The following is a 27,892-nucleotide window of genomic DNA, read 5'->3' as shown; positions in this document are numbered from 1 at the left end:
TAGGTCCCTCTGTATCCGATCCCTACCCTCTAGTGTATCTACCACGCCTCCTAGTTTAGTGTCATCTGCAAACTTGCTGAGAGTGCAGTCCACACCATCCTCCAGATCATTAATAAAGATATTAAACAAAACCGGCCCCAGGACCGACCCTTGGGGCACTCCACTTGAAACCGGCTGCCAACTAGACATGGAGCCATTGTAACGATGTGGGCAGGTTGGAGACAGCCCCAAGGGGAGCAACAGAAAGAAGAGGGTTAGAAAGCCCGGTCTGTAAGCAAAGATGAAGAGTGAGGCCTGTCTAGAGAAGGCGCAGGGGGACGTTATGACAGTCTAAAGCTGTGTAAAGGTGGTTAGAGTGAGGTAGGACAAGAAGTAGTTGGCTTAATTTGCAGGAAGTGAGATTTATTTGCAATGTAAGGAAAAGGTTTCTAACTAAGGAGAGCTAAGCACTGCCACAGGTTACTGTCTTGGAGATTTTTAAGTTCGGGTTATACAAGCATTTGTTAGAAATGGTCTGCGTATACTTAATCTTGCCTCAGCAAAAGGGGACATGCTAAATGACAGCGTGAGGGCCTTTCCTGCCCTATGATTTTATCTTCTCAGTGTAACAAACTATGTGTGACACAACATCCTAGACAGGTTTTGGGTAGAATTCTGTCAATTTTCAATGTTAGAAGAGCAGGAAGGAGCTTGGGATTGCTTCCATCAGCCATGTTTTGGCCTCTGTGTTCCGGGCTCAGTCTATGACATCTATGGAGGATCAGTTATCTTGGTTAAGTAATAGAAAGGATCCATACCTTCTCTGAAGTGTTTCACGTATTTATCCTTGTGTGGTTTCAGTTTGTCATTTATATCAGGCCTAATTTTCAGGGACTGTGGGCCTCTAGATTTTAGAGCAACATAAATAATGGCATCAGTCTGTAACCAATCAAGTACCTCCAAAATGTCATTAGCCATGCCCTTCTGTCCAGGCACTAATAACCACTTATTTCCATCCCCTTTCTGGGCTGTGCCATATGGTAATGTTTCCTAAAAGGCACAAGTAGAACCTTGATGTGTCATCACTTCCCTTTTAGCCATTAGAATAGTTAAAATATCCATTTACAGATTGAAATTTGAACATAATGCTGTAGAATTAAAAAAACGGACATGCATATTATGTCCGTGTAAATACTTTAGAGCAACATAGAAATTCAAACCACGTAAAAAAACCAAAAGAAGTCACTGGGTTTGCAAAAAAGAAAAATCCAGCTTTTTCTCAATCTCCCTTGTATCTCTTTTATGTAGGGTTGTTTGGAGAAGACAACACCACCTCTGATCTGGACAATCGTTACTACAAAATATAAAGAGAGCTCTTTGCCACAGGTTGTGCTGGGATCTGGATTTGGTAGAAAGCATTTTGGTTTGAAAAACCATTTGTCACTCAGAATAGGTTAATAGGCTACGGCCATGATTTTGCTTATGATGTGGCCATGAAGAAAGTAGTAGGTTCCTTTGTCTGCCTGTATTGTATTTGCAGCTCTCCCAATATGTCTGTGACTTTTAGTAACATGCTGGTTTCTCCGTCTTCCAGATCATCAGTGAAAATGTTAAACAAAATGAGACCTGGCACTCGTCCTGGTAGAATCACTTCATACATGACCATTTATTATTTTCCTGTGTTTATAGTTCTGTCAGTTTTCAATCTTCATGATTGAAATATCCAAACTGATTCCAATTATTTTTCTATTAAGATTTCATGAGGCACAGTCTCAAATTCTTTACTAAAATCCAAATATATTACATCATATCTGATCCCTTCAACCATTAATTTTTGCAATTCTGTCAGAAAAGAGCAATCACATTTGTCTGGCAAGATTTATATTTTATAATCTCCCAGTGCTGTTTATGATTCATGACTGTTACCTTTCAGATGTTTAGTGATTTTTTTTTTAAATGAAAATATCTTTTATTATTTCACTAAGGACTTACAGGAGGGTAATTGGGGGGATCTCTTTTCCTTCTTGTTTTGAAAACTGGTACTGAGTTCGTTGTATTCCAGTCTTCCGGTACCTCTCCACTTCATGATCTATTAAAAAAATATTGACAAAATAATGTTTATGTTCATCCTTTAATAGTTTATAAAACATGTAATTTGAATTTGCTAACTTCACATTGTAAATTTACAAGTATCCCCCCATACCTGCTCTTTATCAATAAGTGTTTTTACAAAGACTTCCTAATTTTCAAAACTCATTTTCTCATTCTAGGTTTTAAAATATTCTGCATATCACTGTCATTTTCAAGAGTTTATTAAACTGTTTTTATCAAGGATATGTTCTTGTCTCCTTTGGTTTCTCTTCAGATTTTTGGTATTCGCTTCTCTGTTTGTCACTTCTGTTGCTATCCAGTAGGTATCCCCATTCAGGCCTTAGCTTATTTTATCTCATACTTACTTTTATTGTCCAGGATCAGGCCCATTAGCTAAGCTGTGTCAGAGTCCCAGGGCTGGAATAGAATGAGTTGCTACAAGTCATAGTTGAAGGACATTGACAAATCCGTATGGCTGTTGCAGTCAGGACTGAACTGTATTGGGTTTAGGATTATAATACGATAGGGTGGTCTGAATCAGGATTAAGGAATGTCACCAGACTTTGATAGGAGAAGCTTGCAGAGCACTTGCCTGCTTTGCATCTGGGTTTGGCCATTGGTACAAGTCTTTCCCTGCCAAGAACTTTGATGGAGGAGTAGGGTATGTTATTGGATTTGGTTAATTATTGGGTTTGTCTTGTAAATCTCTGATACTATTTCCTAATGAAGTATTTAGCTCTGTAGTGTATTAAACTGTTAGCAGTACAACAGCTAACTGCAATGCAGTGGAACACAACTAAATCTGTTGTATTCAAAACAATACATATGTGGTGTTATTTGTCAATATGGATCTTGGATTTGCAGCTTGTATTACTTGCTGGTGGAATATGTGAGAACTAGGACCTTTTTTAAGGGTAAAAGCTCTTTTGAGTGCAACAGTTTATACAAAGCATGTAGAGGCATATGGATTCCTACTCTACAGCTACACGGAAAGCTAGGTAGAAATATTTAGGAGCATAATTTTTGTTTTGCCTATTAGAAGAGTACATAGTCCTTTACAAATTAACATTTGAAAGGTTCAATTTTGTGTGAAAAACAACTTGTTCTGGTTGGTAGTATTTAACAGTTAAAATGGATTAAAATACTAACTCAGGATTTTTTTTTTTTTTAGATAAAATGAAGTTTTAATGATAGGTTTTGTCCAGAATCATTTGTCTTTAGCCACATTACTGGAGTGTACATCCAGTTTCTGAAAGCTGCAAAATTGGCCATTAGTCTGTACAAACACAGCATAAGGGGTTTTTAGGCTTTGTGGAAGGACACTGAACACAAAACTATGATTTAGCAACAATGGGCTGTTTGCTCTTCTCACTGAAAAGCTGAAGCTGGAAAAAAAAAAGCAGGCTTGAATCCTTTGGTCTTTAATTACCAATGGCTGGATCTCATCCTGCCATATAAAAACCTGGAGATGGACCAGAAAAGGAGGAATACTCCATCAGGTCCCCTGAAAGAGTTTTCCACACCCCTTATGCTCCCATAAAGAATGGGCAGGGGGTTTAGATCCCACAAGATCCACTGGAAGGTCAGGCAACTGGATCTGTGTTCCTGTCCCATGGTTCCCCTGTCTTCCTCCTACTCACAGGTGTCTTTGCTCCTTTGTGCAACTCACTGAAGCACATTCCATTGAAATATGTATGACATCTTTGTTTCTTTTCCATTCTCCTCCTCATCAATATACATGAAATAGTTTAGAAAATAGATAAAACAAGAATCTTTTTACTTTGTATTTATTCCAGTCTATACAAAGTTACTGTTGGGAAAATAAAGTGTTTACCAAATACATGCTGAATATAGCTTGTCTCTAAAATGCGGCATAGCTCAAAAATAGTACATTGCATAAGAAGCGGGCTCTTTGTATTTTAAGTAAGAGGGACATAAATTACAGCACCTATTAAAGAGCAGAACTTACAATTTTCCAAGGTTATTCTCATTAAATCCATGTGCGATGGGCAATAGCTCTATATAGGACTGACTTACTCTTGTGACGTAGTAGTATGTGTTGCGGGTATAGTAAAATAACATTGAACTATATTTATTTCTAAGCAAAATCCCTAGATCACAGTTCACCTTAATTTCAGCACACTGACTATTTGCCACACCAGCAGCTGAAACGAGAGGTGTGAAAAAGATGAAAAGAATCCCTTTTGGCTGCATTTATAATATGGAAACTCATATGAATGTCAACACTTTTCACATTTGACATGAACACAACTTGGTGCTGCACAAAACAGAGGGTCATTGCTGTTCAACTAGTATTGGATGCGGGGTTTGGGACGGAGCTGTATCTAGCAACTGATTTAAAAAATGATTCAGTCTGTAGTGTAGACCCAACCTTATATGCTGCAGAAATCCATCCATAATTAGTGCTCATAATGTAAGAATACAGGGATAGAGACACTAGTTGCTGGGCAGAGCACAGTATTGGGATTCATCTGCCTCATTCTCATTTTCTTTGAGACAGCTACATCTTCTGATACAATTTGTTCTGAGTCAGGTCCTTCCTCTTATTCATTTGTCACTTAATCTGAACATGCTGAGGAAACTTTCTGACAAAACTGAGAATCATTATGTGATGTTGCTTGTGTGAGAGAGAGAGAGAGACACACACACACACAGGAGGTTGAAAGTGGCACAATATACAGCATTTATCTACTGAGCACCTTGCCTTCCTGGATCCTCATTAGGGCTTTCAGACACAAGACAAAAGAACGTGATGATGGTAGAGGACTTTGACTCCTTGAAGCATTTCAGAGATGCAGGTCTTGTTTTTCCTTTAATGCCTCTTATCCTTTTTCTTCCTTCAACCTTACCAGATAATATGGCGATTACCAGACGTCTTCTTGCATTAATTTTATGATAACATTTCAGACTAGATTTGCACGATGCATTCTGTTACCTCCAGAATCTTTGATTATATTCTCTTGAAATTCAGCATGCACAGAACTGGCCCATTTGAGTAAAGCAAAAAGAAACTGAACATCTGGAGAGAGAAATAAAGGAACCAGTAGGGAAGCCTTATCTACTCATAAACTACATTTACATCCATATGCAAAGTATAACCCACTAATGACAAAGAATGTAGGCCATATTTACAGGTTGGGGGAACTCTATCCTGGGAAGCAGTGACTTGAAAAAGGCTGGGGATCATGCTGGATAATCAGCTGAACATGAGCTCCCAGTGCAAGGCTGTATCAAAAACAGCTAATGTGATCCTGGCATGCATAAAAGAGGAGAATCTTGAGTAAAAGTAGATTATATTACTTCTGTATTTGGAACTGGTGCAACCAGAAATACTGTGTCCAGTTGTGGTGTCCACAGTTCAGGAAGGATGTTGGTAAATTAGAGACGGTTCAAGGAACAGGCACAAGAATAATTAAAGGATTGGAAAACCTGCCTCATAGTGATTGACTTGAGGAGCTCAATCTATTTAGCTTAACAAAGAGAAGGTTAAGGGGTGACTTGATTACATGTGAATGATAGTGGTGGGGTAGAATGATGATATGAAGAAGATGGCTATTCTGAACTTTGAACCTTTTTTTTGTTTTGAAAATGGGTTAATATATTTATAAAAACTACAGATGAGTGCTGAAAGGCTTAGCTATTTTTGGATTGCAGACTGTCACATGCAGCAATGAAGCAAAGTCTACTATGGACCTTCCTATGCTAATCTAATTAATATGGGAGTTGCTCAGATACTATGGTTGACAGTACCAGTACAAAACCCTAAGATAAATAGATACCTTGTGTCAGGTAGGGGCACTCCGGGGTTGATAAAGGGGATCCCAAATCCTGAGTCGTCAGATGCCTCTGCTTAAATGCCAGTCCCCTTCTTTTTAACAATTGAACAATAACTTTATTTTTAAGGCGGGGGGAGCCATCAGGTGATACCAGGAATGAACCCAGGAAGAGACCCCTTGTAGGATTTACTCATTCTCCTTGTTGTCAACAAGCTCACTCAGTCACAAATTTTTCCTATAAATGCCGTGTCCTGACAACTCTGGAAGCATCTCCTCATTTTGTTCTCTTTGCTTGCCTGTGAGCCAGCCTTCCTTGCCATAGTTATCGATCACTCCCCCTCCTGTTCTACCATAACTGGCTCCCTATCCATTTGTAAAATCCAATACAAAATTGATCTGTTGTCAGTACTCTGTAGATTTGGTTCACTTGCTTGATTTGGTGATCCATTCTTGGTTTCCCCTCTCCCTTTCTCTGTCTTTGAGTCTCCTCAAAAGGATTGGAGCTTTTGCTGTCCCGGCCCATTTATCTAGAACTTGGCTGACCACTCTCAGCCATTGAATGTTAAATGTGTGCTGATGCTTTGTATGCAGACTGCTATTGGAACATTTATTGCCTTGGAAAGGGACACTTCTTTTGTTAAGCCACATTTGTCAATATTTGATCAGTCCAATGTTAACAAATGTTGCAAACTTTACTTTGATGGACTTTCTGATTGGTCGTGCCATCTAGATGAACTTTTAAATTCCTGAAGTTGCAAGCAATGTAAATCTGATTCTTATTCAGTCATTGTTTCCCAAAGTTTAAATATTATTCTCAGGAATCTCTCCACAAATTGCAGATTACATTAGAAAGATTTGGATTTTCTATTTTCCATTGCCAAATAACACCATTGTCTGTACACACAGTCTCTAGAAGAATATTGTGGTATAACAACCTTGGAGAAGTTGAGGAGTTCTGTAAGTGAAGAGCCAGTCAGGCACAGATTTAAACTCTGATTAAAAGTACACCTCTACCCCGATATAACGCGACCCGATATAACACAAATTTGGCTATTTATTTAATTTATTTATTTATATTTATCTATAATGCGGTAAAGCAGCGCTCCGGGGGAGCGGGGCTGCATGCTCTGGCAGATCAAAGCAAGTTCAATATAACGCAGTTTCACCTATAACACGGTAAGATTTTTTGGCTCCCGAGGGCAGCGTTATAACGGGCTAGAGGTGTATTGATGCCAGGAGTGTCAATGAGAGAGAAGAGAAAGGGTACATGTACTCACTATGCCATGCTGCGCATACAGTGGATGGGGATTTACTTATAAAATGGTTATATTGTGTTCAATGATTTGAATAATGGAATATCTTGAAATATTCATGTACTTGACTAGGTCTCTTTCAGTTAAAATATGATAAAAGCAGATTTTTAGGCATATGTTGTGTTTGTGTTTGGCCCTTGGTTTAGAAAATATTATTAACAGCTTGCAGTGTTGTCCTACAGCTAATGACCTGGTTGAGAGTGACCAGGATGCAAATGTATTTTGGTGGATGCAAATGTATTTGCGAAGGCTGAGTCATAAAGTCTTGCCATCTGATAGCAAATTGAAATGCTTGCTGTGTCAGGTGTCAGCCATATCGAGAGCCTCTCGTAGTAGATCCATGAGAGTGAACTGTATGTACAGTTTTTCACTTCTAAGTCACTGACTCTAGTCCAGCCCATGTTATCAGTGAACAACGGTTATTACCATTTGAGGGTTGCTGGGCAGCCTGTGGAAATCAATTATGGAACTCTGTTTCAATTCCTTGCAGAGCAGTGTCACCACCACAAGTGCTGCTGCTACCATTTTCATCAGAGGAGCCAAGGTTTTAATGGGTTCTGGAGACTGACCTGTCCTCCTACCCAGGAAATGGTGCTTGCAAAACAGGGCTGAAGATGGTCAGGGAGTCAGCAAGAGGAATCTTTCACTGCTTCTGCCTGTACTTTACTAATTCTGCAGACAGGACATTCATTCTCCAGGAATTTTATCTTCCACTTGCACTGTAATTCATGTGGAAAATATTTATTTTTTAAAAATGAGTAATAGGTTGAAAAAGAAGAAAATAAAGAGCCAGTAAACGTACCTTGTTTTCAGTTCCTTTTGTCAACCATGGATTCCTGGGAGCCAGAGACAGGGAGCTATGGTTATGTTACGTTGTTCGTCGGGTGTAGAAAAATGATATATTGGACCAAATGTCTGAGGATGGCTCTGCACCTACAGTCCCATTGACTTCATCAGGAATAGCAGGTGTTCAGCACCCTCAGGATTTGACTCATTATTTGTAGCCATCTTTTCCTTTATAACACTCTTTCCTCATTTGCTAATTTGAATTAATCAAGAAAACTCTGCCATTGGTTTTGGATTTTATTAAAATAACATCAACACATGCTCAGCAATTCAGTAGTTAAGTCCTAAGTGGGACATTTTTACTAGATGGATTGATTTTTTAAATGACAGCATCTGTTTGCTTGTACACATTTATTTATAATTCTTCCCCTGGTGATTATACCAGGAGCTTGGTGAGTAATAACCAGCTGTTTGAATTAGCGAATAGGGGAAGCAGTTATTTGATCTGTGAAGGAGTATTGAAGCCAAGGCCAGAAGTAATAAAAACTAAACAGATGCCCCAAATATATAATCCCAAGAAGGGACTTGTAAATTACTTGAACTGTTCATTGGCAAAATTACATCAGATGGATTGGGTGAGTTGGAATGTATATTACAGAGGCAGCCTCCCCTTTCCCATCTCCCCCCACCCCCTCATAAGGAGTTTCCAGACAGTGTGCAGGGATTAATCTGATCTCACCCACAACAATCACCATGACTGTGCTGCTGCTTCTGGCAGCCAAAGCACAAAAGGGTCTTCTGGCTGCTTTGATGGGTGACTCTGGCAACACAGAACAATGACATTGGGGAACCATTGAGCAACCACATCTTAAGCAGCATTTTCCACTAGACACAATCAGATGTGGGATGCTTTGTGTAGGGGGAGAACGTAGGGAAACTGGGTTCTCGGAATATCTCACTCAGACCCAACATGCTCTGTGACCTGAGTCTTCCATTGCTATATTTCTTCAGCTTTCACTAGCACCACAAGAGACATAAGAACTGGCTTTTATGAGCGGTATCATTTTACTGAGTAATTTTTATGGTGATGCCCCTCCCACTGTCTCAGTGCTACACAGAGAAAAGTCTGTTTTGTGCTGCTCCTCAGGCTGTCGCTCAGTTCCCTCAGCTGGTCCTCCCTTTCAGGGACTTCCCAACAGCTCTCTCAAGGACAAGGAAAGGGTTAGGGACAGAACTTATGTGGTAATCAGCAATAGCAGACAGTACTGTACTGGGAGGAAGCATTCACTCAGACTTCCTTGGTTTTTGTAATGAAGCATAGAAAATAGAATGTAAGCTCTCTGGGGCAGGATCTTTTTGTACAGTGCCTAGCACAATGGGGTCCTAGTCTGTGACTGGGGCTCCTAGATGCTACAAATAAATTATAATAATAAATAATGTGGTCAATGTGCAGTGCCTTCTGGAGTGTCCAAAAGACAGACCTCATTTCATATGGGCTTTAGGGAAATCTGGTTTGGGTACTTGTGGGCCACTTCTGTTTGAAACTTTCATAGATTCCAAGGCCAGAGGGGGCCACTGTGATCTGACTTCCTGCATAACACAAGCCATAAGATTTCCCTGAAATAATTTTTGTTTCAGAATTACCAATGTTGGAGAATTCACTATGACTCTTGATAAATTTTTCCAGTGGTTAGTTACCCTCACTGTAAAAAATGTATGTCTTTTTTCCAGTCTGAATATATCTTGCTTCAACTCCTAGCTATTGGATCATGTTACACCTTTCTCTGTTAGATTGAAAAGCCCATTATTAAATATTTGTTCCCCATGTAGATACTTATGGACTTTAATCAAATCATCCCTTAACCTTCTCTCTGTTAAGCTAAATAAATTGAGCTCCTGGAGCCTATGTCTATAGGGTGTGTTTTCTATCCTGTAATCATTCTCGAAGCTCTTCTGTGAACCATCTCCAACTTATCAACATCCTTCTTGAACTGCGGAGACCAGAAGTGGGTACAGTATTTCAGCAACAATTGGACCCGTGCTAAGTACAGAGGTAAAATAACGTCTCTACTACTATTTGAGATCTAAGAATTGTATTCACCCTTTTGTCCTCTGTGTCAGCCATAGATTTCTCCTAGAGTCCTTTTACTTCCCTTTTCAGTTTTCTACAATTCCTCATTTCTGATCTATATTCATTACGTCAACATCTCTATTCTTCTATTTGTTATAAATATTTACAGCTGCTTTCTCTTCTCCTCTAAGCCAGACTTTTTTTAAAAAGCAATTTGGCCTTCTTTTTTGATTGTGGCTTTTTGGGCATCCAGTAAAAATGTTCTTGCACAATTCCAAATTATTATTCATGTTTGTGTATTTAAATCCCCTCTGTTGAGTTTTGGTTGCCTCTCCTTGAAAAAATCTGAGCTGAGTTAGAAGGGATCCTGAAAAGGTTAGAGTTTGGGACAAGGATTACTTATGAAGAGGGAATGCGAACAATGGGATTATGTAAATAGGGAAAGAGAAAAGTTAGGGTTTTTTTTGACAGAGGTTATGAAAGGGACAATGAAAGCTGTCCAGAACATTCCTTTCACACCTTCAAAGAAGGGGTCATTTAATTAAAGTAATGGCTGGTGAATTTAGAACAAATAAAAGGAAGCACTTCTCCACAGCGCATGTAGTTGGCTTGGGGAGCTCCCAGCTGCAAGGATACAGACAGTTAAAGTCTGCAGTCAGATTTTAAAATGTGGATGACTATATGACCAATAATATTTGCAGCTGTGAAGTTAAGGGCACATGTGTCTCAGGTGTTCGGGTGTAAGATGACTGCCCCCCGGGACAGTACAGGATTATTTTCCCCTTTACATAGGTATGGACAATTGGCCTGCTGCATTAGCTATATATTTTTTTCCACATCAGCATCAAGTATTGACCACTAGAGGAGGCAAGAACTGGAGCTGGAAAGGAGTGACCTCTTCCCATAAATTGTATGTCTTCATAATACACTCTTGTGGTGGCCTCTCTCTCAGCTTCATCTCATCCTGCCAGGCCTACATATGCTGCTTGGGATTTCTTTTTATCTAGTGCAACTGTCTGGGAAAACTCTTTACTGTTTCACTCGCTATTTTCAGTAGCTGCTTTATAGGCAGGAATGGGATCTGATTATTCAGTCTGAAAACACTATAGCAAGATACTTTAGTTTGATGTCAATGCTGTGATGGTCTCCAATGGTGGGAGTCTGCCTCTGATGACTCTCACAGACATTCAGACAACTCTTCTGTGCTGAGATGGACTGAGGCTTTTCATCTCAGGGTAATAAGAGCATAAGAATGGCCACAGTGGGTCACATCAATGGTCTGTCTAGCCCAGTATCCTGTCTTCTGAAAGTGTCCAGTGCCAGATGCTTCAAAGAAAACAAACAGAACAGGGAAGTCATCAAGTGATCCACCCCCTGTTGTCCAGTCCCAGGATCTGTCAGTGTCACGTTATTGACTTGAACTGGGAGCGTATAGAACATGGTTGCAACCAAGGTCCTGTAGTGGCTCCAAATCTTGTATAAAAGGGGTCAAATGAGGTGTCTAAGACAAGGTTATGGCTTGCTGGTTATGATTATGCTGTCTGTATGTGTGTATCAATTTTGTAGTTGAAGTTATGAATATTGGCTCTATACTGTCTGTATTTCAAACTTAAGCTATGCTTCTGGGAGACATCCCAGACAAGTTGGTGTTAGCTCTGCCTAGCCTGCTTGGTGGCCCATTAAGGACCATCAGCTATACAATTGACCCATTGAGAGAAGGCAGATACTGGTAACTCAGCAAAGTATGCAGGAACTTGCCCCAATGACTCCAAACTCCATTTTGCTGTAATTTTCCACTGTAAGAACAAAGAGGTGTTCTTACACCTGGAAAAGACTATAAAAGGCTGATGCCTCATCTCCATCTTGTCTTCAATCCTGCTTCTTACCTCTGGAGGGACTTTGCTACAAATGGAAGCTCTACACAAAGGACTGAATGACCCATCCCAGCTGGGGATGTACTCTAGAGACTTGATTTAAACCTGCAGTTTATTTCATCACTGCTACAAGCCTGAAACAAGAACTTTGCCATTACTGTATGTAATTGATTCCATTTAACCAATTCTAGCTCTCATCTATATCTTTTTCCTTTTATGAATAAACCTTTAGATTTTAGATTCTAAAGGATTGACAACAGTGTGATTTGTGGGTAAGATCTGATTTGTATATTGACCTGGGTCTGGGGCTTGGTCCGTGGGGATCAGGAGAACCTTTTTTCTTTTACTGGGGTATTGGTTTTCCTAACCATTCATCCCCATAACGAGTGGCACTGGTGGTGATACTGGGAAACTGGAGTGTCTAAGGGAATTGCTTGTGTGACTTGTGGTTAGCCAGTGGGGTGAGACCAAAGTCCTCTTTGTCTGGCTGGTTTGGTTTGCTTTAGAGGTGGAAAAACCCCAGCCTTGGGTTGCAACTGCCCTGTTTTAAGCAATTTGTCCTGAATTGGCACTCTCAGTTGGGTCCCGCCAGAACCAGCATCGTTACTGGCAGTCAGAGCTTTAGGAACACCCAGAGCATGGGGTTGCATCCCTAACCATCTTGGCTAATAGCCATTGATGGAACTAGCCTCCATGAACTAGAATTAGAATGTATCTAATTCTTTTTTGAATCCAGTTACTGTTTTGGTCTTTGCAACATCCCCTGGCAACTGGTCACCAGTTCCAGGTCAGTAGTGACCAGTGGCCTGTGTGAAATGAAATGGGAGTCAGAATTCCATTTCTAGTGGACAGCGATCCTCAATGCCAAATATGCCTTCACCATTGATCTGAATTGCCTGCCCCTGATCTTGGCCATCTCGGCAGAGAGGCCAAGGAGTCCCCCATCATGTTGAGCAGTGGTCCCTCTATGGTAGGAATCAAGCTTATTGATGGAGAAGAGTATGGGAGAAGCTGGCACAGCTGCTGCCCCGCTCTGTGTGCTTCAGGGTAAATAGATGTTATCAGGCCTGAGGGCTATCTGCTTGTACCTTCCACCAGCACCAGACCCATTAAGGAACCCAAGAGAGCTGAAGATGAAGGACTAGTGAGTGAATGTAACTCACTCGATGGCCCTCAGTGCGGGAACATGAAGTGATAGTTGTCACAGATGTGTGTGTTTGTTACTATCCCTCACCGTGGCTTTTCGCTACTGATGACAGACGATTGTCTCTTTCCCACTGGGAGAAGAAGAGGATGACCAGTTAGCGCTGCTCACTGTGAAGATTTCAGCAGGGCCACCCGGAGGATTCAGGGGGCCTGGGGCAAAGCAATTTTGGAGGCCTCTTCCATAAAAAAAAGTTGCAATACTATAGAATACTATATTCTCGTGGGGTCCCCTATGGGGCCCGGGGCCTGGGGCAAATTGCCCCACTTGCCTCCCCCTCTGGGCAGCCCTGGATTTCAGGTGTCTTTGCTGGTTGCCTCTTCCTGCATCTGCGGACAGGAGATGAATTATATTGATTAATAATATGTATGAAATTAATTGTTACACCAGAGTGATTTTCCACAGATAAGCAAGTTCCTCCTGCCCGAGAGTGACAGAGTCATGCATTTCAATTGTATCTTGCAGTCGAGTGTAATTGTAAAGTGAAAGTGTAATGACGGAAATGTCTTTATCAACCTGTTCTCTGCATTGTGTTTTTATCGCTGCCATCTGCTGTGCCGAGAGTGGCAGCTGCCAGGTCTTACAAATAGCTCTGTCATGTACTTTCATGTAGAACAACATATTGTCATAATTTCTCTGATATTACGAGCTGGAATAACTTTAACCAAAATAAGGTGACATTATGCTTGGCACTTTGGAATGTGGTTCATTGCAGTGTGTGTAGGACACAGGATAGTCTGCCATAGGACATCCAATCCCACTTTCAAAAATCACCAGAAACACTCAAGTTTTCTTTAACATCACTTGGTCAGACCTCCTGTGACCCTAAGCACCCTGTATTCACGTTCTACACACTACTGCTGTGATACTGAACAAAATATACCTTGTGAGGTATCATATGAAAGGTAATAACACACCTGTTATTAATATCATTGTAAAATGCATGTGTTGACTTTATATGTGAATTTATGAATTTTGTCTTTATGCTGTTTAAGGCAAGACAGCCCAGTCTACATAAAGGTGATAAACAGGTCTGTCCTAGACAAAGAAAAGTGGGTTTATCTCAGTTTACATATTAGCGGTAAACAAAGCTATCGAGCTAAACCAGCACAGGTTATCCTTCCTGTTCCTGAACTCCAGAGACAGAGAATTAACATGGCTCCTGCACGCCAGAGAGATACAGGAGACTGAGTCCCCAAAAGGCCTTTCGGACTTGTAAGACAAAGACATCCCTTTAGGGATATAAGGTACAGGTGGAGACTCCATTTTTATCCTTCACCTCAGGAGACAAAGTGATTTGATCTCTGTGATGGGTTCTGGCCAGGCCGGCCAGTAAAAAGGAGATTGTGGGTGAAAAAAACATCTTTAACAAAGACTATATCTTGCTAGATTAAATTTTAGACTTTTAGATGTGTTTTTACTTTTATTTGTTCGTAACCATCTCTCCCTTTCTCTCTTTGCTTGGTATGACTTAATCCATGTTCCTTTTTTGAAAAACTTATTTCACTTTTACTATAAACTAATTCAGTGCAGTGTTTGAAAGGAAGTGTGTATTTACCCCCAGGCAATGAGCTGTGATGTCTGACTTTTTAACAGAGCAAAGTGGTAGGAGCTGTGCATTGTAGAGAAACATCTCTAAGGAGCTCGGGGGGCTCGAGTCCAATGATTTTTAACTGCATGCTAAGCGAGGACTAGGCCAGGAGCGCCTGGAGGAGTTCATGGGTGAGGAAGACAGACTGGTGTGGCGGGGAGCTGACACACTCTTGCTGAGGCAGACAGGTAACAATGGCTCACAGCTCTGGGTATCCCCAGAAGTGTGTTCCACCTCTTCTGTTAATGACTTTTTTTAGGTGGGCATGTGATTTTGTGTCTTTTGGATGTTATAATGTTAATTGTCTGAAAAGGGCTCTGAGTACCTTTGCTGGGTGGGAGTAACATCAATTAAGTCATTATAAAAATGTAGCTTACTAGCTTTCTCTCTCTGTTTATTTCAATTTGAATCCACTTTGGGATTTCTTTGTATTTGCAAATGCATTCAGGGAGCTTCTTCAAAATGAAAAGAAACAAAAAATCTTTACAGCAATTGGTGCATCAAATATTTATTGAAGCAGGATTTGCAGTGCCTTGCCAAGAATATTTTTCAGTGGGCTGATAAATATCCAGCAGCTTTGGTGATTTATACCATGTTACTTATTAGTTTTAATGTTCGATATATCTCCAATTGCCATAGCTCCTATCAGTAAACCAGTATACAGAAACCTTTTATTTACCTGAAAAGGCAGTCCCATGCTGAAGAGAATCACCATTAACTGTGACAAATAAAAGTGAGGGGGAGTGTAACAGTCTGTGATTGCAGGCAGTGGCGTAGCAATTGTTAGCAAGGTGCACATGTAGTTAATATCCTTCTTCTTTGGAAACAAGCATTTACCATTGGAGGCAGAAAAGTGTCTCCATTCACAAGTACAGGTACAGTTGAATTGGGAGTCTCATACATTTTTCAGGCTTCCAGGCACAGGAGGGTGCGCTAGTCACACATACTTGTGTAGATCTGAGGGCCCAGGGAGAACAGCCATGCAGACACATAGAAAATTTTACAGGCTACTATCCTCTGATCCCACTGAGGATTACCAAAAGAAACTGCACCATTTGTTCAAGAAACTCCCTAAAGATACACAGGAACAAATCCACACAGACACACCCCGGGAGCCCCGAGCAGGGGTATTCTATCTGCTTCCCAAGATCCATAAACCTGGGAATCCTGGACGCCCCATCATCTCAGGCATTGGCACTCTTACAGCAGGATTGTCTGGCTATATAGACTCTGTCCTCAGGCCCTATGCTACCAGCCCTCCTAGCTATCTTCAATACACCACTGACTTCCTCAGGAAACTACAATCCGTTGGTGATCTTCCAGAAAACACCATCCTGGCCTCTGTGGATGTAGAAGCCCTCTACACCAACATTCCACACAAAGATGGACTAAAGCTGTCAGGAACAGTATCCCCAATGATGTCACGGCTCACGTGGTAACAGAACTTTGTGACTTTGTCCTCAGCCACAACCATTTCAGATTTGGGGACGATTTATACCTTCAACTGCGATGGGTACTGCATGGGCCCATAGCATGCCAACATTTTTATGGCCGACTTAGAACAATGTTTCCTCAGCTCTTGTACCCAAGTGCCTCTCCTCTACTTACACTACATCAGGGGTCGGCAACCTTTCAGAAGTGGTGTGCTGAGTCTTCATTTATTCACTCTAATTTAAGGTTTTGCGTGCCAGTAATACATTTAAACATTTTTAGAAGGTCTCATTCTATAAGTCTATAATATCTAACTAAACTATTGTTATATGTAAAGTAAATAAGGTTTTTAAAATGTTTAAGAAGCTTCATTTAAAATTAAATTAAAATGCAGAGCCCCCCAGACCCGTGGCCAGGACCTGGGCAGTGTGAGTGCCACTGAAAATCAGCTCGTGTGCCGCCTTTGGCACGTATGCCATAGTTTGCCTACCCCTGCACTACATTGACGACATTTTCATCATCTGGACTCATGGAAAGGAGGTCCTTGAAGAATTCCACCGGGACTTCAACAATTTCCACCCCACCATCAACCTCAGCCTGGACCAGTCCACACAAGAGATCCATTTCCTGGACACTACAGTGCAAATAAGGGATGGACACATAAACACTACCCTATACCGGAAACCTACGTGCCTCTAGCTTTCATCCAGAACACACCACACGGTCCATCGTCTACAGCCAAGCCCTAAGATACAACAGCATTTGCTCCAATCCCTCAGATAGGGACAGACACCTTCAGGATCTCTTTCAAGCATTCTTAAAACTACAATACCCACCTGGAGAAGTGAAGAATCAGATTGACAGAGCCAGACGGGTACCCAGAAGTCACCTAGTACAGAACAGCCCCAACACAGAAAGTAACAGAACGCCACTAGCCATCACCTACAGCCCCCCTCCCCAAGCCTCTCCAACACATCATCAGGGATCTACAACCTATCCTGGAAGACGATCCCTCACTCTCACAAACCTTGGGAGGCAGACCAGTCCTCGCTTACAGACAGCACCCAGAGGCAAATACTCACCAGCAACCACACAACAGAAACACCAATCCAGGAACCGTCCCCTGCAACAAACCCCATTGCCAACTCTGTCCACATATCTACTCAAGTGACACCATCACAGGATCTAACCACATCAGCCACACTATAAGGGGCTTGTTCATTTGCACATAATGTGATACATGCCATCATGTGCCAGCAATGGCCCTCTGCCATGTACATTGGCCAAACCGGACAGTTTCTACGCAAAAGAATAAATGGACACAAAGCAGATGTCAAGAATTATAACATTAAAAAAACAGTGGGAGAGCATTTTAACCTCCCTGGACACTCAATTTCAGACTTAAAGTGGCAATTCTTCAACAAAAAAACTTCAAAAACAGATTTCAATGAGAAACTGCAGAACTGGAATTCATTTGCAAACTTGACACTATCCAATTAGACCTGAATAAAGACTGGGAATGGCTGGGTCACTACAAGACGTAATCTCCCATCAACTGTTGAGTACGGGCCATCCACCCTGATGGAATTGGCATTGTTAGCACTACAAAACATAATTTTACTCTGTTGACATTCACACCTTCTTGTGAACTGTTGGGAATGGGACACATCCACCCTGATTGAATCATTGACCCCCCCACTTGGTAAGGCAACTCCCATCTTTTCTTGTGCTGTATATTTATGCCTGCCTACTGTAATTTTCACTCCATACATCTGAAGAAGTGGGTCATAGTCCACAAAAGCGTATGCGCTAATAAATTTGTTAGTCTTTAAAGTGCCACAAGACTCCTTGTTGTTTTTACAGGAACTGTGTTGATTCTGTCTAGACTGGGCAGTGGTTTGCATGTGTGCGTGCACACACACTCAAGACAGGGTATTACAATGGGTTGAGTGGACCTATGTGACATAAGGAGGATAGTGATGACTTTAGTAATTTATATAAATAATAAAATTAATAGCTGGATTAAGTAGGATAATTTTTTTTTATAACTTTCAGGCATCAAGGGCTGGCATAATCCAGGATACTGGAGCAGATGGACCACTAGTCTGATCAGGTATGGCAATTTTTGTTTTCCTATGATTACTAACACATTGGAATTTGTTTTGAGTTGTACCTAAATGCTACATGGGGGCTTTGGGTAGGAATTTGATCACACACATCTGCTGCCCATTCTGGATGCCCCCAAGTATCCACAGACCCCCTGACCCATGGCGCTAACGTCGTTTCAAAGGGTACCATATTCTGGAGGGAAAACTTCCAGGAAGGAGCAGAGGAACTATGGCATTACCATTTAGAGAGGTGAAGAAGATTGGGACCCCATGAGTTAGGAGTCTTTACCTTCTTATTTAGTGCTATATTATTGCTGAATCTTCTGGTGCAGCTGATCTCTAGGTGCCTGCATGGAACTGTATTTACAAGCACCCCAGAAAGTGCCTACTGCCCATTCCATGAGTTGATTCACGTAATGTGTCACTTTTGAGATTTTCTTTCATCTTTTATTACAAAATAGCATTTGCCTTAGAAGAGGGAAAGCACACTCATGTCCAGTGCTCTAAGGTGTGGAATAATTGTTTATCACAAAGCAGAGCTTTGCACCTTATCATTTCCAACTGGTTTTAGTCACAGAAAGGTTAGATTTATTCATTCATATATTTCAGTTTGTCCTTTTAAAAAAAATATTTCAAAAAATCAGAAGGTTAAAGTCTAAACCTGTTATTAGGATAAGTAAATCTAAAAGAAAACTGAAATCAAACACCATGGTTACAAAACAGTTCCAAACAAAGGAGAAAAATGCTGAAATGAGGTACATTTTGAGAGTAGACAGGTCATTTTTGCCATTTTCATTTGGAGGGAATTTTTCTCTACGAGTGATAGAGTAAACCAGAAAAGTTATTAACCCTTGTGTGCTGGTCAGTATCTTCAGATATCATCAGAAGCTTTTAGGCAGAAGACATGCTGAGTGGAGCTTGCATCTATATAACCAGGCATATGTTGGCCAATTTTCGTAAAGCACAGAGGATCCAGGAAATTCCCAATTTGTGTTGGGAACACCTACCCATTTCCCAGGGTCCTGGAAGCCACTGGGCAGCACGTGCTTGACCAGTGGAGAGGAAATGGAAGTTTAAGTAGGTGGGCTGTCCCCCCACCAGCTGGGGAAAGTGAAACCATGCTCCTAACAGTGGCACAGCCCCGCTTCCTTTGCTCGAGACTGTCTTTAATAATTTAGAAACAAAGATACAAAACAAAGCAACCTTGACAGCCTCACAGCCTCGTCTCACAGCCCTTTCTCCAGGACTTCCCAGGCAATGCTTCTCCTTACCCAGCTCCTGCTTTCTGCATGACAGGTGCCAAGCACCCCCTCCCAAGTCCTACCCGGTTCCCCTCCGCCTACAAGGCGGAAGCCTTATGTGTCATTTCCTGTAGGGCATATGCATTGGAGCAAGCTTGGAGCTGTGTAACAGGGTGGGTGGAACTGGACAAAGAGCATCAGGTTTAGAAGGGACTCAATACAGTGTGGCACCAGTGGCTCAGGAATGCAGGCCAGCCATGGACAGGCTGCTGGTCGACAAGATCCAGAATCCCAGCCTGTAACACTGTGGGCAATACAGATCTTGCCCCTACAACTTTGCCTCCTGGCCTGCAGCATCCCTTATTGCGAATGGACATTTCAGGAAAAGACCATTTCAAGAAAGCACATTTTGGGAGACCATGGGGGCTCTAGCCCAAGTCTTGTAGGGGGAGGAGCTGTGGGTAATGGGCACATGACAAATCCTAAGAAAGATGAGGGCAAAGTGGATACCAGTCTCTCTGTGAATGAAAAAGCCAGTGGGACTTCTTAAAATAAAGTGTTTTGGAAAAAAAGGCAGAATCTTTGAGGATAGCATAGCTGGGGTGGAAAGAACTAGAGGGGACACTAAGAGAGGGAAATAGGTAAGCTGTAAAATCATTATCTAAAGAATTGGGGGACAGGAACGCTATATGTACTTCTGAGGCAATATGAATAGCAGGGACCATGTGATTGCAGCTCACGCTGGGGGAAGGGAGAATGCAGAGAGCACAGGGCGGAGCTGAGACGCCACAGCCTGGCCTGTTTCCCCTCTTGATTGTCACCTGTCTGTTGTGAGTGGACCAAGTTGCAGGATCTCATGTGCTTCCAAGCCAGCTGGGTCTGGCCAGCGTATAGTTACTGTTCCTAACCCTTCTTCTGTAAAGCACTTATCCCAGGCACTGACCTCTTGTTTGAGCCCTCCCTTGGGTGGTGGGACTCTGCAGTCCAGCCACCCCCATTCCCAAATCCTGGAACCAACGCCTCAGACCTCCGAACCCCTAGTGGCTTAAACACACTCCCTCATAGTTCCACCTAGCTGTGGCCGCTCTGACTTCTAATTTAACTCCTTCCAAGCAAGTATATCAGGAAAGCAAAGAACATAGGCTTAGCAAAGGCATTTCTAATCACTGTCCCTTTACTCTTAACAAGCTCTACAGAGTTACAGAACTTTGCAAAATGACAGAAGTCCTGAGTCCAATACAAGATATTACCTCTCACCCCCCTTGTCTCACTAATATTCTGGGACCGACATGGCTAAAACAACAAGGCAAACAAAAGTCTTGAGACACTGTCTCCTCCACTGATCTCACCCATCGTGTGAGTCTGAGGTTTGTCAGCGTCCACGCTGGGTAGAATCATTCTCTCACTCCTGTTTCCATGCAGTGATGATCTCCCCCTGCGCAGAGAACCACCCCTGCCCCTTAAATACAGTCTCTCTCCTTTTGCCTTGTACTCAAGCTGAGAATCTGTAGTTATAAGCCATGCTATAAATTGGGCCAGTGTTTGAGAGACAATCAAAGTTGATGGTCCTATATTGCTCTGTGATGGACCTTTCCCGGGCAGGGTAGCAGTCTAAAATATATTATCATAGATTTGCCTTGGGTAAGGTTACACATGCATTTGGTAGCTGTCTAGAATACTGGGCAAGGTTATACATGCATTCAGTACATGGCACAAAATGGAGGTTAAATACAAAATGGAGGTTAATACAAAATGGAGTTCACAATTTGGTACAGACATATCCCACTGTGTCACAACAGACATCCAGCATTGTGTGGCAGTCTTAGCACAGGGGAGGAAGGCGGCAGGAAATTCAGTGATAAATGTGATGGAGATCGTGGGAACAATAACATCTTACCACTATATTACACCTTGTCTCTGAAAGGCCCATACAGGCCATCTGGATAGAAATCACTTCACCCACTACTGAAACACAGCAGTAGGCTGTGGGGTGGATTACAGCAGCTATTTATCAGAGCACAGCAATGCTACACAGTCTTTTAAGGAAGGAAGTGAAAAATAACTTCACCACCAAAAACTGCAGGGGAAATTTTTGACAGGTAGATGTAATTACCCAAGTTGCAGCTTAGACACTTAGCTAATAGTCCTTCTCTTGCAAAACGTGCCAGGGGATTTTAACATTAGTATTAATAATATTGTACATGCTTTAAAATCTTAAAATTATAGCCAAACTCTCTCTCTCTAATCACTCACCACTGCAGTGCAGCTGCTTCAGGATCCACTGTGATTTCATTTAACAAGTCTACAGTAGTATACTGCACATAGACGGGGAATGCAAGCACGCACACAGAGTACATGGTGCCCGTGAGAATATGGGTTGCTGTGTTGTGTAGTGTGCTTTTTACTTTAGGAGAATTAGGGATCACATAACTGGCAAATGCAGGAGGGAAGGGAAGTCTGGACCAGGCCTTGGCCACTGTCCCATATCCTTTTGATAGAACACTAGAATAGGGTGTCTGCAGATTCACGTTAGTGACTTCTATAGCTGTGTTATTTTTGCCCCTTGACATCGGAGGGTCTGTCACTCTTGTATTAATGTAAAACTGTGACATCAAGGCTGTCAGTCCACTATAACAATTCGGTATGAAAACTGGTGTGGGGAGTTCCATCTGGCTACAGGCACTGGTAAGAAATATCACTTCCGGTGAGATACAAAAATAAAGTGATTAGAAAGAAGCAAAGAGTGAAGGGGGAACATTTGCTTTTCATTCTTGGGCCACTTTCCTTTCAAAACACAATAGGCTTCAAAATGTTCAACAGGTGATCAAAGGGATAAAGAACGGAGTCAAAGAGAGAGCTTGGCAGCATTCCTGATCAGAAAGGTGTGGGATGTGGAAAGCTGTGTGGAGAGAAGAATGAAAGAGACTCGGTGCATAGCTCCTCTAAATCTGGAGATGAATATTTTTCAATTGTTCCAACCCCTCGTTCTCGGCCAAATGAATGTTCATTTTGTTTGCTTTATGGTCAGCCAAGCAGACAGCACATGCAGTGCCAGGGTCAGCCGCAGAGATAATGTTCACCCAATGAAAAACAGAAGGACGGTCCAATGAAAAATTACCTGACATTTACATAAAGTTGCACAGATCAGACATGCAATCCAGATCTATCGGGCCTGCAGGGGACTGCTGAGGCTGTGATGCCCTTGGGGGATGTCATGAGTCCCTGGCTCAGTTGGGGGGTGAAAGTGCCCTTTCCATCAACCAGGTCACAGGGGGTGTTTTCCTCCCCAGAGCTCTAATCTCACTGGAAGTTTCTGTTTAATGTAGAATCAGATCCTCTTGGGGCTTCTCAGCCTGTGAGTGCTTCACAGATTTGTTTTTATGCTCTAGTGCATGTATTTTTAAAAGCATATGCAGTTATTTGTGACTGAACATCACACCCGTATTAATGAACACTGTATAATTATTGGGTGGATTGACTTTTGCTCCTCTGGCTGTATTTTAAAGATGTTTTAAAAGCTTTGCTGGAGTCTGCGTGCATTTCAGAAATTAAATTTAGACTGTGATTTTATTACCCTTTTTATTTAATTTATCTTAACTGTTGCTTTCAAGCTGTGAACCAGCTGTTGACTTTGGAAAAACATTGTTCAATTTGAAAGGAGCATTTTAAAGCGTAATGTAATGGCTGTAAGTAATCACTACAGCAATTATATTCTCTCGTGTTGCGCGTCACCATAATGATATTGGAGGTTGAGAGAACACGCAGGATGTTAAGGGAAGATGTGCATCAAATTCATACTCCTCATCCTCGCCACGAAGGCCCAGCACAAGCCCGCCCTGAACATAACCCTGCTCCCCCGTCTGCCCTAGCAAACCTCCCTCTCCTCTCCCAATCCACATGTTACAGCTTCTGACAGACCAGTTCCTGTGCCCTCAGACAGACTGTGCCACATGGCCTCCCGCTCCTCCCTGAGCCTCTGTCTTGTGCGGTGTCTGCACCTAGCCAGAGTATTTTTCTGAGGGCCCAATCCTGCGACAAGCCCATGAGTGCCTCTGCTCCCAAGCAGTTGGCCCCTGTGTGTCACTGGGTGTGTGAACTGTAAATGCTCAAAGCAGAAAGATGAAGCTCCACTTCCTCGTCCTGTGGGTGCCAAGCAGGAGAGCACGCTCGGCTCCTCAGCTGGGTCCTCTTGCTCTTCCCAGGCTGGACGTGCCTTTCCTCCTGCTTTTAGAGATGGCATCTGGATCCTCATCTCCATGGCAGGCTCATCAGCTCCTCTCAGCCACTGCCATTCCCTGCAGGCCTGACAAGGAAAATGGAGCTTTGGTCCTTGACTCTACTTGGGGCACTGTGGCCCCAGAGCCAGGGGACCCAGTTGGGTCATACACCATGCTACTACACGGGGCCAGGGACTGCCTCGGAGCCTATGGTTACACTGGAGAGCTTACAGTGGCGCAGCTGCATCGATGCAGCCACAACGCTGCTGCAAGCTCTTGTGTAGCGGCAGGGCCGCCCAGAGGATTCAGGGGGCCTGGGGCAAAACAATTTCGGGGGCCCCTTCCATTTAAAAAAAAAGGTTGCAATACTATAGAATACTATATTCTCGGGGGGCCCCCGTGGGGCCTGGGACCTGGGGCAAATTGCCCCACTTGCCCCCCCCTCTGGGTGGCCCTGTATAGTGGCTCTAAGCCCACGGGCAAGAGCTCCCCTGTCTACATAATTAATCCATCCCCATCGAGCAGCGGTAGCTGTGTTGTCAGGAGAACCTCTCCCACCCACGCAGCGCTGTGCACCCCAGCGCTTAGGTCAGTGTAACTTATGTTGCTCACTGGGGTGTTTCTTCCACACCCCTTAGCTACAAGTTTTGTGGACGTAAGTGGTAGTGTAGACATGGCGTCAGAGTCAGGAGTGTGTGTATGGGGGGTGGGGAGTGCTCAGAACTCTGGAATCCCCGTCCCCTAGAAAAGAATAACAATGGAGGGGTAATGAGCAGTTAATGGTTTGTGCCTCTCATCTACTTCAGGAAGGAATCTCCTCTGTTTACTTGAAAAAAGAACAGGAGTACTTGTGGCACCTTAGAGACTAACAAATTTATTAGAGCATAAGCTTTCGTGGACTACAGCCCACTTCTTCGGATGCAAGTACTCCTGTTCTTTTTGCGGATACAGACTAACACGGCTGCTACTCTGAAATCTGTTTACTTGGTAACTGCTGTCTGGGTCACCTATGCCAGGGCTCTGGAGGAAAAGCCTGGCCATCAGGAAGTTTAGACTTGAAATTAGACGAAGGTTTCTAACCATCAGAGGAGTGAAGTTCTGGAACAGCCTTCCATGGGGAGTAGTGGGGGCAAAAGACATATCTGGCTTCAAGACTGAGCTTGATAAGTTTCTGGAGGGGATGATATGATGGGATAGCCTAATTTTGGCAATTAATTGATCTTTGACTATTAGCGGTAAATATGCCCAATGGCCTGTGATGGGATGTTAGATAGGGTGGGATCTGAGTTATTACAGAGAATTCTTTCCTGGGTGTCTGGCTGGTGAGTCTTGCCCACGTGCTCAGGGTTTACCTGATCGCCATATTTGGGGTCAGGAAAGAATTTCCCTCCAGGGCAGATTGGCAGAGGCCCTGGGGGTTTTTCACCTTCCTCTGCAGTGTCAGGCACGAGTCACTTGATGGAGGATTCTCTGCACTTTGAAGTCTTTAAACCACAAGCTGAGGACTTCAAAAGCTCAGACATAGGTCAGGGGTTTGTTACAGGAGTGGGTGGGTGAGATTATGTGGCCTGCATTGTGCAGGAGGTCAGACTAGATGATCATAATGGTCCCTTCTCACCTTAAAATCTATGAGTCTATGAGTCTATTGTCAGTGCAAGAAAAGAGAAATAGCCAGGATTTAGGATTTCCCTCTCCCCACCCCTTTCATTTATTTTTTTGCAAAAATCAGGAGGGTGCTGTGCAACTTCCTATATTCCAAAATCAACTTCCTATATTCTGGAAAATCTCTCGATAATGGTTTTAAACCAAGGCCCAGGGTTAATATGCATTTTGTGCTGGGAATGGGGTGCATTTCACCTGGAGTAATCTGGGGTATGTTTTATCTTCACTTGCTTGCCAGTGCTTGTGCTCTATACAGACAGTCCGACACGTTGTATAGCTAGGGATGCCTGGCCCTCTCCCCTCCTTTCTCTAGGATGCACTGGCCACCAGGTTCAAGACATATATTGTGCTCGGACGTCAGTTCCCCTAGGAGCTTTCTGAAGTAATAATGCAGTCAAGGAAAACCCAGAAGGAAGCTTAGATGCTGCAATGTTCTAAACCTTCCCCTGAAAATTGTTTTGTGGTGGTGTGATGGAGTCTATTAACCCCGCACTAGCCCAGCAAGGGTTAACCACTCACTGTGGACTCAGGAGGCCACGCCCCTTTGCCCTGCTGGACATGCTCCAGCTGGACCCAGGGTATAAAAGAATCATAGAATCATAGAATATCAGAGTTGGAAGGGACCTCAAGAGGTCATCTAGTCCAACCCCCTGCTCAAAGCAGGACCAATTCCCAGCTAAATCATCCCAGCCAGGGCTTTGTCAAGCCGGGCCTTAAAAACCTCCAAGGAAGGAGACTCCACCACCTCCCTAGGTAACGCATTCCAGTGTTTCACCACCCTCCTAGTGAAATAGTTTTTCCTGATATCCAACCTGGACCTCCCCCACTGCAACTTGAGACCATTGCTCCTTGTTCTGTCATCTGCCACCACTGAGAACAGCCGAGCTCCATCCTCTTTGGAACCCCCCTTCAGGTAGTTGAAGGCTGCTATCAAATCCCCCCTCATTCTTCTCTTCTGGAGACTAAACAATCCCAGTTCTCTCAGCCTCTCCTCATAAGTCATGTGCTCCAGACCCCTAATCATTTTTGTTGCCCTCCACTGGACTCTTTCCAATTTTTCCACATCCTTCTTGTAGTGTGGGGACCAAAACTGGACACAGTATTCCAGATGAGGCCTCACCAATGTCGAATAAAGGGGAACGATCACGTTCCTCGATCTGCTGGCAATGCCCCTACTTATACAGCCCAAAATGCCGTTAGCCTTCTTGGCAACAAGAGCACACTGTTGACTCATATCCAGCTTCTCGTCCACTGTGACCCCTAGGTCCTTTTCAGCAGAACTGCTACCTAGCCATTCGGTCCCTCGTCTGTAGCAGTGCATGGGATTCTTCCGTCCTAAGTGCAGGACTCTGCACTTGTCCTTGTTGAACCTCATCAGGTTTTTTTCTGCCCAATCCTCTAATTTGTCTAGGTCCCTCTGTATCCGATCCCTACCCTCTAGTGTATCTACCACGCCTCCTAGTTTCGTGTCATCTGCAAACTTGCTGAGAGTGCAGTCCACACCATCCTCCAGATCATTAATAAAGATATTAAACAAAACCGGCCCCAGGACCGACCCTTGGGGCACTCCACTTGAAACAGGCTGCCAACTAGACATGGAGCCATTGATCACTACCCGTTGAGCCCGACGATCTAGCCAGCTTTCTATCCACCTTACAGTCCATTCATCCAGCCCATACTTCTTTAACTTGGTGGCAAGAATACTGTGGGAGACAGTATCAAAAGCTTTGCTAAAGTCAAGAAATAACACATCCACTGCTTTCCCCTCATCCACAGAGCCAGTTATCTCATCATAGAAGGCAATTAGGTTAGTCAGGCACGACTTCCCCTTCGTGAATCCATGCTGACTGTTCCTGATCACTTTCCTCTCCTCTAAATGTTTCATAATTGATTCCTTGAGGACCTGCTCCATGATTTTTCCAGGGACTGAGGTGAGGCTGACTGGCCTGTAGTTCCCCGGATCCTCCTTCTTCCCTTTTTTAAAGATGGGCACTACATTAGCCTTTTTCCAGTCATCTGGGACCTCCCCCGATCGCCATGAGTTTTCAAAAGGAAGCAGCTCAGCTCAGTCTGGGCTGACTGAGGAGGAGAGCGGACTGCCAGGGAGCTGCTAGAGCTCCAGACAGCGGCGCCCGAACATGCCGAGCCCACTGAGGGCCCCCAGTTGACCACGGAGACAGATGGCCGCTGTCCCCAGAGGAACTGCCGGAGCTGGAACCACCGGTAGGAAGTGGCCTAGGGAACGTGTTTGTGGAGGTTGGAACCTGAACCAGAAACCAGGGCTACTGTTTCCACAGGGCCCTGGGTCGGGACCTGGCGAAGTAGAGTGGGACAGGTCCCCTGCCGTGCCTACCGCTGGGTGTGGCAACCTCTCGAGATATTAGGCACCACAGCCTGGGACTGTGAACGTTAGGTGCTACTGCCTGAGACCAAGGACATGGGCCAAGGGGCCTTGCTGCCCTGAATGCAAGGGGCTGCAGTAATCGAAAGGGGGTGAGCTTTCGCTCTCCCCCACCCCCTTTTCTCC

General features: G+C 43.3%; 1 long non-coding RNA gene across 5 annotated transcripts in view; it reads left to right on the top strand.

Moving 5' to 3' along the window:
* LOC128844962 (uncharacterized) overlaps positions 1–27,892 on the top strand; it is an 88,198-nt gene that overhangs the window by 975 nt on the left and 59,331 nt on the right. For 3 of the 5 annotated variants that reach the window (XR_008446565.1, XR_008446563.1, XR_008446567.1), the window contains exons 1-2: positions 14,715–14,894; positions 18,193–18,250. This is a non-coding gene — a long non-coding RNA (uncharacterized LOC128844962). Of the gene's footprint in view, positions 1–14,714; positions 14,895–18,192; positions 18,251–27,892 lie in introns of those variants that run through there. The other 2 variants (XR_008446566.1, XR_008446564.1) reach the window with 1 other exon arrangement.

This window comes from Malaclemys terrapin, chromosome 10 (assembly GCF_027887155.1).
Source record: "Malaclemys terrapin pileata isolate rMalTer1 chromosome 10, rMalTer1.hap1, whole genome shotgun sequence".
Taxonomy (NCBI): domain Eukaryota; kingdom Metazoa; phylum Chordata; order Testudines; family Emydidae; genus Malaclemys; species Malaclemys terrapin.
The sequence above is the reverse complement of the archived record's forward strand: the minus strand, read 5'-3'. Positions and strand labels throughout refer to the sequence as shown.